This window comes from Oryzias latipes, chromosome 2, assembly GCF_002234675.1.
Source record: "Oryzias latipes chromosome 2, ASM223467v1".
Taxonomy (NCBI): Eukaryota; Metazoa; Chordata; class Actinopteri; order Beloniformes; family Adrianichthyidae; genus Oryzias; species Oryzias latipes.
The window spans coordinates 6,500,751-6,514,104 of record NC_019860.2 but is presented as its reverse complement, the minus strand read 5'-3'; the positions used below and the strand labels follow the sequence as shown (position 1 = coordinate 6,514,104).

Below are 13,354 nucleotides of genomic sequence, written 5' to 3'. Positions count from 1 at the left end.
TGACCAAAACTGAAGTAGGCCCAAATATTGCAAATAACGTCATTTTTAAGATATTTATTCTTAAATGTTTGCTCTGCCTTAACTTGTTACATTAGTTATGATTCGTGTGTCTGTCTGCTCTGCTGTAACACAAAGTTTTTGTTGTGTTTTATTGTTGTATATTAGTTCATAATGTTAAATAAGCTGTGATGGTAGCATGCTGCTGCTGCTGCTGCTGCTGCTGCTGCTGCTGCTGCTGCTGCTGCTGCTGCTGTTAGCTTTTCAAAACTCCAGTTGATCAAGTCATACCTGAGATCACCAATGTCTCAGGAGCAACTCACTAACCTGCTGTTGTTAGTATCAATCATTCAGGGGGGGAGCAGATTTCATATGATGACGTTATTGACAAGCTTGCATCAGGAAGGCCACAAAGGTTAGGTTTTAGTTAGTGTTTTCTGTTCTTAGTGCTGCAGTTACATTTATTCTAGTGTATTATTTGTGTGATTTGTAGTTTATAATATTTATTTCAGATTATTTGTGTTTATTAAATATTTCCTATCTGTATTTTCAGTTACAATAAATGGACAAGGTTTCAATCACTGCCTCACCGTCACTTTGTGTGCTTGGTGACATGAGTGCCATCGATATAGAAGAAGGATTAGCATCTATCATTTTCATAACTCTTTGTATTGCCAAAAAAACTATTTTAATAAATTGGAAAAACAAGAAAAATATAAACATAAGTCAACACAGAAATCTGCTGTTTGATCATATCAGCTTGGAAAAAATGTCAGCCCAAAGCTCAAGTAACTTTGAAAGAATTCAGTCTCTCTGGTCTCCTGTGGTTGACTCCATGACTTAGGGGGTGGAGGGCTTGGTCGTCGCTGCTCCTTGCCCCTCTGCCGTGGTTTGGGGTGGGGGTCGGGGCTTCCGGTGCCTGGCGGGGGCGGTGGGGGGCTCCGTTGGTCGGGGGGTCGGGTCCGGTGCCTGGGTGGGGCGGGCTGGGGCGCTGCGTGGTCCTCTGGGCTTGGGTGTGGGGGTGCGTGGTGGGGGGGTGGGGTGGTGGTCTGGCTTGGCTTGGGGGGGTGGTCCCTTTGCCTGTGCTGGGGGGGGTTGGCGGGGGGCCCTGCTCGGGTGGGGGGGGCCCAGCGGCGCCGGATGGGCTGCCCATCTGCACCTGGGGCTGGGATCGGCCCTTCCCTGGCTCTGGGACGGGACGGGACAACCCTCTCGGGGCCCCCGGTCGCTCTGGGTGTCACCCGCTTCGGCTGCGGGGTCTGGGGTGGGGTGGGGTGGGGGGCTTGTCGGCCCTGTCCTGTGGGGGGGCGTTCTGGGGGGGAGGGGGGTCCCATTATTAGTACGGGTCGGGGGGGCTAGCGGGTCGGGGTCTCTGCTGAGGCAATCAGTGGTTGCCTCGGCCGGTTGGCCTCCTCGGTCCCGTCGAGGCCTGACCAGAGCTCTTCTAGGGCCGGCGTCTGGGGGTGGGGGCCTGGGCTTGCTCCGGGGGGGGGCGACGCTTTCTGGCTCCTCTCTCTCTGTGTGGGGTGGGTGGTGCCGGGCCTGGGGTGTCGGCGCCTCCGGGGGTGGGCCCCTGGGCTGGGTGGCCCTGGCCCCTTTGCTGGGGGTGGGCTGGGGGACGGCTGTTTGACCACCGGGGGACAGTCTACCAGCTGTCCCCAACTTACCCCCTTCCTTATATAACCTCATATTAGGGTGAGGGGGTGGGGGGTCTAGCCTGCGATGCGCCTTGGGGGGGGGCTACTTGGGAGTGGCCCCCCTCCTATGGTTGCCGTATGGAGTGGGCCCCCCCTCTTTCGGTTTTATTTGCACCTTAGACATGTAGGGTCCTTGGTAGGGGGGGTGCTTGGACATCACTGCAAGCAAGCAGCAGATGTCCTCCTGGCACCCTACCCGCCAATTTTAACCGCACCTTAGACATTTAGGGCCCCTTGGTGTGGAGGGTGAGGGGACATCACTGTGAGTAATCAGGAGATGTCCCCTTAGTGCCCTACTCGCCAATTTTAACTGCACCCCCCTTAGTACACACACCCCTCCCCCTTCAATATATACATTCTAACATAAACACACACACATGCACACAAACACCCTCTCAAACACCCATACACGCACACACATTTTACAAGGAAGGTGGGACCTGGGTCCATCTGTCCCCTACCCCTTCCCTGGTGGGGGGTGCGGGCCCCTTGGCGATGGCGGCCGTGTCCCTTGGGTGCCGGCTCCCTGGGCCCGGCGGTGCTCTCTCCGCGCGGTGGGGGGGTTCATATTACACCTGAGCCGGGGGTGTTCGTGTCCCTGGGGGGTGGGTCCTGGTCCTTGCCCCTGGGCGCTGGGCCTCGCCAAACTTCCAACATGGCCGAGCCTGGTCGGGCCATATTTATAACATCCCTTGTGGGCCGCCCTTTTTTCCCCGGGGTTCCCCCCTCCTGGGCGGGGGCGGCGGGCCCCTGCCTTGCTCCTACCTGGACCAACCGTGGGCCGGGTGGGTGGCTGCCTGGAGTGCGGAGCGGGTCTCCCTTGGGGGGTCCTGGCTCGTACCTGGGGTCGGGGCGGGGGGATGCCCGGAACTCCTGGGTGGTGGTGGGGTGCTCGTCTGGGGCTGTGGGCGTCCCTCTCCGGTGGGGCCCTGCGTTGGGCTCTTCCGGCGCGGCGGGGGGCTGCTTTCCTGGCTGGGCTGGGGCGGCGCTCTCTTTCCCTCTGCGCCTCCCTGCTCTCTGGCTCTGGGGGCCTCGCGGCGGTCCTGCTGGCCCTGGCCTGGGTGGCGGTCTTGGTCACCCGGGGGGCGGTTGTTCCCTGCCTGTTCCCGTGTGGCGTTGGGGGAATTCCGGCTGCCGCTGCTGCTGCGGCGGGGGTATGGGTGTGGGGGTGGCTGGGCGCTCCTCCTCCTTCTTTTCACATTCCACCATCCATTTTAGAAGAACATAAACACTCACCTGAGCACAGGTGTTAGCTCACCTTTGCACTAATAGTTTGCATGATTGAATGAATGAAAGATTTCACACTAGTTGGTTTAAAGCAGTGCTTCTCAAATAGTGGGGCGCGCCCCCGGGGGGGGGCACGAAGCGATGCCAGGGGGGGCGCGCGGTGGTGGCGGTTTTAGGCACAGGTTTGTCCGGTGCGCAAATTTAACGTGGGGGCAGCGGTGACAGCGGCTCAGTGCTTGGAAAATAATCTGGTCCACTATTCGGTTCCTATTGTCTGTTCTGTCTGTCCGCGGCTGCGCGAGTGAGAACGAAAGGGGAGGGGTGGTGTGGGCCCTGTCTGCCAGGGGAATCGGGGCACGCGGACCACTGCTACCGCTGCCTGTTGCCCAAGATCACCGCTGCCCTTAGATTCCTAAGCTCATGCTAACAATGTCATTCTTTATGAACTATTGTAGACATTTTGATGACGTGTCTTTATTTTCCATCCATGTTTTCTTTGTCTGCCTGTGGTTTAGTTGGTGTCAGACAGACATAAAGACAGCAGGTAATGCAGGAAAACAGCTGCACTTTTATGAGATCAGAAATAAACAATCCGTCATTTAGAAAAAAAAAATCAGCACGTTTTTACCTATTTCTTCAGACTAAAAACGTTAAATATATTGGTGCTGCTGTGTTAATGTTTCAGATCAATTTAGATTTAATATTATTTATTGATTGAATTATTTTTTTCAGCATCAAATGGTTCAGTTGGTCAAAATGTTTCTAGTTTAAATAAGGAATGACAGATTTTTTTTATTTCAGGTACTTTCAGCTTCTTTTCTGTTTTAGACTAGAACAGGGTTTCTGTGGCTAAATAAAGTTAATATTTGTTGAAAGTGGATTTATTTTGCTTTTTTCTTTTGTTAGTGTTAAAAGATACAATTTTAGGTATACAAATTTTATAGATACTGACCTGATGTATTGTCACCGCGCGAGTGTGTCTGTGTGTGTGTGTGTGTGTGGGGGGGGGGGGGGGGGGGGGGGGCGCGAAACATTTTCTTTTCCTAGGGGGGGCCTGGCAAAAAATAATTGAGAAGCACTGGTTTAAAGGCATAGGTATGCGTTCGTGAACACTATCTGTTTTGTGTGCATGTTGACATGTGGACATTTTTGCGGCTAGCAGGTGTGTTAATATTTGAGTGTGTGTGAACAGGCCCCGCCCTTTTTTGTACTACATTTGAACCGTACCGTAACGATAAACAACCAGTAAACCTGTCTGCTCTATGCTGCTTTATGGTCTTACCCCCCTTCCCCCTCCTATTATCACCCTCCTACCCCCCCCTCTCTCTAACGTCCCTCTCTCTTCTTCCCCTCTTTCCTTTTCCGTCCGGTCCAACACCAAAGATTTTCAAACATGATTGAAATTAATAAAGTTTGGCCTCAATTACAAAAGGGGTTTATTCAGACATACCTTTGGTTTGTCTGAAGATGAATAACCCCTCTTGTTAAAATAAAATATGTCCAACACAAGAGGCCCTCAGCTCTCATCTGTTTGCCTAGCTGTTGGACAGGACAAGTTAAAAAAAAAAAAAAAAAAAAAAAAAACAATAAATGGACAAAGTGACTCTTGGGGGGGGGGGGGGGGGGGGGGGGGCGCCAGAGGAGGGTCTCGCCCGGGGAGTAATTCAGGGTAGAACCGCCACTGGTCCTTCACTTAAAATTACTTCCTTTAGACATAAATTAATTTGTATATGTTGCCTCTTGGGGATGTCATCAGGAGACATGGCGTTGACTTTCACAGCTATGCTGATGATACACAGCTCTACATTGCCGTGTCTCCTGATGACCTTGAACCTATAAACACTCTTTTAAATTGTATTTTAGATATTAAGTCATGGATGGCAGAAAACTTCTTGCAGCTCAACCAGGACAAAACTGAAGTTTTAATCATAGGTTCTGAAGACAAGAGAGAAATGATTTTACCACATCTTCATAATTTTAAACCTTCTCCATGTGTGAGAAACCTGGGTGTACTTTTTGACTCTGAGCTAGATTTTATCCCACACATTAAAAATGTCGTTAAGACAGGATTTTATCATCTTAAAAACATTGCCAGAGTCCGCCCGTTCCTCTCTCTTGCCAGCACAGAGATGCTAATGCATGCTTTTATTTTCAGTCGTTTAGATTATTGTAATGCCCTGCTCTCTGGTTTACCCAAAAAGTCTATTTCAAATCTACAGCTATTGCAGAACTCAGCGGCACGAGTTCTGACGAGGACCAGAGGGTGGGAACACATTACACCGATTTTAAAGTCGCTGCATTGGCTCCCTGTGCGTTTCAGGATTGATTTTAAAGTTCTTTTAATGGTTTATAAGTGTTTTTATGGTCTTGGGCCTTCTTATTTAAATGATATTCTTTTGAAATATGAGCCCTCGCGGACCCCGAGGTCCTCCGGTGCTGGCCTTTTAGTTGTTCCTAAAGTGAGGACCAAAACTTATGGTGAGGCTTCGTTCTGCCATTATCAGAATCAGAATCAGAATCTTTTATTATCATTCTGCAGAGCACAATAAATTTTTTCCAGCAACTCTCGATATAAAAAGGTAGAATAAAATAAAATAAGAATAAGGAGCTATATAAGGCATAAATACTTAAATACTGTACAGTAGAGTGGGGTGAATATTGCACGAGTGGGTATTCCACATTAGAATGGATATTGCACATACAGCATGAATATTGCACACAGTTTAAAATACAGTCAGGGCATTGTCAGCTGTGTGCTGAGAGGGGTTAGTGGGTTATGTTAAGTCTGGGGGGAGGGGGCGGTTTAGTTGACCCAGTTGTGTGATGTGGGGGGGGGGGTGGATGGACCTCACTGCTCTTGGGAAGAAGCTGTTCCTCAGTCTGTTTGTGTGAGTTCTGATGCTCCTGTATCTCTTCCCAGAGGGAAGAAGTACAAACAGGTTATGTCCTGGGTGGGTGGGGTCTACAGCAATACGACCAGCCTTCCGTTGGACCTGGAGGTCGTACACTGAGTTGAGTTGTGGGAGGGGTCCTCCCACAATCTCCTGTGCGGTTTTCACCACCCGGGCCAAGTCCTTCCTGTCTTGAGCGGTGCAGCTCCCGTACCACACCGTAGCACTCAGACAGAGGATGCTCTCAATGGTTGCCTTGTAGAAGTTCCCCAGAAGTTGTGATGAAAGTCCAGTCCTTTTAAGCTTCCTGAGAAAGAAGAGTCTCTGCTGAGCCTTCTTCACCAGGTGGGATGTGTGCAGCGACCAGGTGAGGTCAGATGTAATGTGGATCCCCAGGAACTTGATGTGGTCCACTCGCTCCACCTCCTCCCCGTTAATGAGGAGGGGGGGTGTGTGCCACCTTTCTAGTCCTTCTAAAATCCACAACGATCTCTTTGGTCTTGGAGGTGTTCAGGATGAGGTTGTTGTCAGCACACCATCCTGTCAGGTGCTGAACTTCCTCTCTGTAGTGAGTCTCATCATTGTTGGATATGAGACCCACTACGGTGGTGTCATCGGCGAACTTTAAAACCAGGTTTGTGGAATGAGTGGCGGAGCAGTCGTGGGTGAACAGAGTGAAGAGGGCGGGACTGAGGACACACCCCTGTGGTGTTCCTGTGCTCAGGATCAGAGTGGATGATGCTGAGTCCCCGATTCTCACCACTTGGGGCCTGTTGGTGAGAAAGTCTTTGATCCAGAGGCACAGGGAGGCAGGCAGACCCAGGTTGTGAAGCTTCAGTGTCAGCTTGTCCGGGATCACCGTGTTAAAGGCTGAACTGAAGTCCACAAATAACATCCTGACATAGATGTCAGGATGCTCCAGGTGGGACAGGGCAGCATGCAGGGCTAATGAAACTGCGTCCTCTGTCGATCGGTTCTCCCTGTAAGCGAACTGATGACTGTCCAGAGTAGCAGGGATGATGTCCTTGATGTGGTTCAGGATGATCCTCTCAAAGCACTTCATGATCACCGGTGTCAGAGCGACCGGCCGGTAATCATTGAGGCACGAGACAGAGGATTTTTTTGGCACCGGCACGATGATGGAGGACTTGAGGCACACAGGAACTGAGGTGAGCTGCAGGGACCAATTGAAGATGTCCAGGAAAACTCCAGCCAGTTGATGTGCGCACAGCTTCAGAACCCGACCTGACACCTTATCTGGTCCTGCGGCTTTGCTGGTGTCGATCCTCCTCAGAGTGGAGCTCACCTGATGTAGCTGCAGGACGAGAGGCTGGGACTGCTCCTCCAGCTGTAATAGAGGACCAGAGTCTCTGCTGCTGCCGGGCGTCTCGACGCGTGCAAAGAAGTTGTTTAGAGTGTCAGGCAGGGTGGGGTCATGAGTGGTCTGCTGCATGCTGCTCCTGTGGTCTGTGATGGTTCTGATGCCTCTCCACATCTCCCGCGGGTTGTTATTAGCAAAGTGCTGTTCCACCCGTTGTCTGTGTCTGCGCTTGGCCTGGTTGATGCCCCTCCTCAGCTCTGTCCGGGCTCTGCTGTAGGCCAGCCTGTCACCTGACCTGTAGGCTGTATCCCGAGCTTTGAGCAAAGACCGTACTGCTCCATCAAACCATGGTTTCTGGTTTGGGTAGACTTTGATGGACTTTGTGGGCAGAACAGCATCGGTGCAAAACTGCACATAGCTCAGGACGGATGTTGTGTAGGCCTCCAGGTCTGAGCCATCTTTAAACACCTCCCAGTCAGTGAGTTCAAAACAGTCCTGTAGTGCAGAAGAAGCCTCTTCGGTCCATACCTGAACTGTTTTGATGGTTGGTTTGGTCCTGCAGATCAGAGGTCTGTATGTGGGGGTTAGCTCCACAGAGATGTGGTCTGACATGCCCAGGTGAGGAGCTGCTGCAGCCTTGTATGCACCTGGGATGTTGCAGTAAACTTGATCCAGTGTGTTGTTGTCTCTGGTGGGAAAGTGAATAAACTTCTGAAATTTGGGGAGCACTGCTTTGAGTTCCACATGATTGAAGTCTCCTGCCACGATCACAGCTGCTTCTGAGTTGGAGTTCATCTGCCTGCTGATCAGACAGTAAAGCTCCTCTAGCGCTAGCTTAGCGTTAGCTTGAGGTGGGATGTAAACAGCTATGATCAGGATAGAGCAGAACTCCCTCGCCGTTCGAAATGGCCTGCATTTCACCGCCAGGTATTCCAGATCGGGTGTGCAGTGCGTTCCGATGATGTGTGTGGCTGCACCCCAGGAGTTGTGAATGTAAAGCGCCAGTCCGCCGCCTCTGCCCTTACCGGAGTCTGCAGTCCGATCCGCGCGGGACACAGAACGGTCCGCTAGCTCCACCGCGGCGTTAGGTGTGTTATTGTCCAGCCAGGTTTCTGTTATGATGGCCACACAGCTGTCCATCCGCCGCGAGACGATCCGTAGCCGAAACTCGTCCAGTTTGTTGGCGAGCGATCTTACGTTAGCGAGGAAGAGACTGGGGAGAGCTGGTCGATGCGGGTTAGCATGTAGCCTGGCGCGTGCTCCGCTTCTCCTCCCCCGCTTTTGTTTACGGTATCTTCTCAGTCTCCTTGGCCACAGGGGGGGTATGGTTAAGGCCGTGGCAGTCCGTTGGATCTCGGGTGGTATAAAGTCCGACTTTGGGGGAGTGTTAAATTGACAATTCCAACTAAGTTGAAGTAGTTCCGTCCTGCTGTACTGAGTAAACGCTTCCAGTGTCTGTAGCACCAACAGAAACATGAAAAAAACAAACAAAAACAGAGAGCGCTGTGCCGCTGCGTGTGCACGCGCCGCCGCCATCTTGGCAAATCAATACGGTCCTCGCCTGTGGAACGGCCTGCCGGAGGGCCTCAGGGCCGCAGAGACTGTAGAGGTTTTTAAGAAGAGGCTCAAAACCCACCTTTTCAATTTAGCTTTTAGTTGATTTTAACTGCTAATTTATTCTATTAGTTTTATTATAGGCTATATTCTATACTATATTTCATTTCATTTTATGCATCTTATTCTCAGGTTTTTATTTATTTATTTATTTAAATAAATCTTATAATTTTAGTATCTTATCATGATTTTAGCCCCAGTGTTTCTTGTGGGAGTCTTTTCCGCCAGGGTTGCCGGCTTGCCCGGTGGCTGTTGCTGCAGTTCTTGCCCTTGCTGGGGCGGCGGGGGTTTAATTATGCAGCCTTACGGCTGTGAAGTGGACCCCGGTGTTTTCCCGGTCTGGGTTGGCGCTGTGGCGATGCTCCTGTGGCCGGGCTGGCTCCTGGTATGAAGAGATTCCCAAATGCTGTTTCCTCACAACAGAGCCAAGCCTTGTTTGTTTGTTTGTTTGCTTGCTTGCTTATTGTCGTGGGTCATGTGCTTTAATGGAGGGGAGTGGGAAGGGTGTAGGGTGGGTTGGGTTTTTACTGTAATGTTGTGTGTTTTTTGTTTTTAATGTTAATGCGCTTCGAGCTGCACGAAATGCATAAGCGCTATTTTATAAATAAAGTTTGATTTGATTTGATTGGAAATTTTACCTTTCCAATTTATTAAAACAAGTTTTTTAAACGTTTTTGTGATTTTCAGAGTAAAGAAATTTTTTTTTTTTTTTTTTTTTTTTTTATCTGTAATTCTAGGTCTGATGTCTTCATACATGATGGCAAAATACCAAAAATCAAACCAAATCAGTCAGGTCTGTAGTTTGAACTTGTATTAGAAATGAGAAGGGTGACACCTTCCGGCTGTATCCAGAACTGCATCTTCTTGTCAGAAAAGTGTTATTATAAAGCGCAAATCTTTTATCACACAAATAACACGCTAAAATAAATATAACTGCAGCACTAAGAACCGAAAACACTGACTAAAACCTAATCTTTCTAGCCTTCCTTGATGCAAACCCTTCAATAACATAATCATAGGAAATCTACTCCCCTACTGAATGAATGATAATCATAACTGCAAGGTTAGTGAGTCACTCCTGAGACATTGGTGACCTTTGGTATGACTTGATCAAAAGCTCTTCTCTGCTTGAGCCACAGTGACTGGATAGGTGAGTGCAATCCTGAGAGCAGTCCAAAAGCTGGGATATATTTGTGATAGATCCTTATCAGACACGTCTCTGTCCGAGTTCCTACCGTAACCCCTAACTACTAAATGTATATAGTATATAGAGTATATATATACTATAGAGTGTCAACCCAATTTAATTTGGTCTGTGCACAGATTTTGCCCAATGTAGTTTTGACTGATTGATTCATTCTTTTGACCTTACCTTGTGACTGCGGGTAATAAACCGTTCCAAAGTAATGTTTCAAACCTAGCATGGCCTCCACCTCCAGCAGGTCCCGATTTTTGAGAAGAGTTCAGTTGTCTGACCTGACTTTGGTGGGAAATCCATGGTGTGGAATGTAATGATTAACCAGACATTTTATCACCAATTTGCTGTCTTTCCTCTTGGTGGGCCATGCCTCTGGCATGTCTCTTCCAGTGACGCCCCCTTTTGCAATTTTACCACCTCATCGAGGCATGGGTCTGGCTCTCACTCTGCTTCTCAACACATCATTATATGTTTTTATGATATCCTGCACACTCTTTTGCTGCTCGATCCGCTGCTTGATTTCCTCTAGCTGTTCTAGTATTACTATTGTCATGTCCTTTGCATTTTATCACTGCTACACTTTCGGGCAAAAGCAACGCTTCAGCTAGCTCTTTCATTTCTGTCTTATGTTAATCGACTTCTGTCCTGCTGTGAGAAACCCTGTTCTACGCCGTTGTTTCAGTTCCACATGAAATGCACCTGCTGCATGAGCCAAATTTGTGTACACATTCACTTTCTGTCCTGCTCCGATTTTCAGAGCCTCAGTGACTGCAACAACTTCAGCTCTTTGAGCTGATTGGGAGCTGTTATTCGTTCTGCCTTTCTGACCACATGCTGAACATTCTGATCTTCCACGACTGCATGTGCTGATCTCAACCCATCTTTGTCATGCCTGAAACAACAACCATCTGTGTGCAACTCTCTGGCTCCCTTCTGGGGTGTGGACTGCAGATCTAGCCTGATCTTTTCCTGCTTTTCCACTTATTCAGCACACACGTGATGTTCCTACGATCATTCTGCCATGTTGATCCCTTCGTGTGTGAATGTGATGTTAGGTGCTTCTAGGATTTTTCTCAGTCTCTCTTGTCTGAGCGGAGAAAGCGTAAATGCCTGAAAGTTTACGTAAGGCTATACCCTGTGTGTAGTTAACACCTGTAATGGATGTCCCATGACGGTGTGCAGTTTTCTGGAGTAGCTTGGCTAGTCTGGCTGGAAGTGTAGTGCATTCATGATGTCTCTTTTCCATGTTGTCCAGCATAACACTGAGGTACATCAGTACCACTCCACTCCCACCTATTTTCTGGAACAGAACACCATTCGCAGCATCTTCTGTTCCAGAAACATCAAGAAAAAAACAGACTTAATTGTTACTGTTAACTCCTCCCTCTCTGTGACTGATCGTAGTCGCACAGTGTTTGGGTCAGGGTAATCAGTGATGTACCAATGGAGTCGTTACAACATGCGGCTTGTATACAGGTGCGGTTTGTGTATGTAAAAAGTGACTTATCCTCCTTAAATTCGGTGGGTGCGGCCTGTAATCAGGTGCGCTCTATAGCTCGGAAAGTACGGTCATTATTTATAACAGAAGTTCAACAATATTGTGGTAGCAGTTTCATGACTAAATAAAAAATAATTTGAATAAATTACTGACAATTTCATCGACGTTTTAGTGTAATGCTAACTCACAAATAGAACAAAAAAATTTCATCATGAACTGCAAGTAACGTCAATTTCATACACCAACTAGCTTGTAGTTTTCTGCAATCTGTAGTTTCCTTTGCGACATAATACCTTCCCTCTGAGAAACCTTTGATGTTCTGTTTCTTTTCTTTAAGTATCTGCAAAATAAAAAGTTTGCATTAGTAATGGAAACATTCTTTTCTGTAAAAAAAAAACAAAAAACAACCTGTTCGTCCCAGGGCTTGTTTGTGGAACATAAACCTCCTGATAAACGTGGGACCAGTCACAAACCAAGTTTAAAGAGCTCCTCAGTCCGTCACACAAATGTCATATTTTTTTATTATTATTATTTACAAACAGTGTGTTTCTTACCTGAATTGGTTAATATTGAAAAAAATACGTTTGAATGGACGTTATGACAGAGTACATGGTTCCCTAGTAATGTTATTAAACGTAAATATTAAACCTCAATCTTCTTTTACGAGATTTTCCACAGGAAAAAAAGAGAAACTCACATCACCTGACCCTAGGGATGGGTATCATTAAGGTTTTAATGGTACTACTACTGTTATCGATATTGCTTATCGATCCGGTATTTTAACGATACTCTTATCGATACTTTATGAGGATGAAAAATAAATAAATAACCAATTAAGAACATAAAGTGTTTTATTTCCTTATTTTGTAACAACATTGTTTTTTTAACAAAACATTTTACTCTATACATGGGAATGTACCAGACAGGATATTTATTTAATTATTGAAACAATTTATTTTTATTCTTTATGAGCGTTGTAGAAAATGTATGTTTTAATATCTTATTCTTTATTATGTTACAGCTTTATCTTTAGTGTGAAGTGAACTTATTTTGAACTATCCAGATTTATGGTCGTGTGACTCCTTTTTTGCTTTATGGTTGCAGCATCCTGTGAAGAAATAGGATGTTCTTTGTGCAAAGTTAGGAGTTTTCCATAGGTGCAATAAATATGCCATGGACTACATCCGTACCATCTGGGTTGAAGGTTCTTCCCCTGGGAAAGTGTGAAGATTCGTGTTCTCATGAGGAGGTTGGAGCTGACCTTTGCTCTGGATGCCGGTAAAAGGAACCTGGGGTTGTCCAGGAATGATTTACTCTGACCAGATGGGGACTCTTTTGATCATCGGACTGTGTGCGCCGGTAAAACGGGCCCCCGAGAGGCGGAGCGGATCTGAAGTTGGCAACTTTCAGCTATTGGCCAGAGGAAGCAGGCGGGCTATCAGCTGACGAATCAGAGCAACCAGGGGCGGAGGATCAGCGGCCATGAACTTTCCGGAAGGCGGAGATTCAAACACATCTTAAAAAGACTGTTTTCAAACTTTTCCATTGTTCTTAGGAAAATCTACAAGTAATTCGCATGTAACTTGTGTGTCAGTAGATCTTTACTTGAGAATACAGATATATCTGCATTAATGTTTAATCTGTTCTCTAGAACTACTGTCAGAGAGAGATGATAGAAACAGGGAGATAAAAGGATTTTTTTCGGGGGGGCGCTCACGTGTCCCCTACGAGATCACTACAGACTGTGTGTGCGCTGCCTTGCGTGTCGGCGCGTACCGTCTGAGTAGCCCCGCCCCCGTGCACACAAATAGCCAGACAGACCTCTCCTGTTCAGCGAAATTAATTTCATCATTAGTTAAAGGAAAATTGACTGACTTGATGAGTTAAATAGGGTACATAACGTTTATATTT

At 47.6% G+C, this 13,354-nt stretch overlaps 1 protein-coding gene across 1 annotated transcript in view; it reads right to left on the bottom strand.

Annotated features, from left to right (window-relative positions):
• Window positions 1-13,354, bottom strand: part of LOC105355327 (NACHT, LRR and PYD domains-containing protein 12-like) — a 1,049,862-nt gene that overhangs the window by 614,009 nt on the left and 422,499 nt on the right. The gene's annotated exons all lie outside the window — the stretch shown is intronic.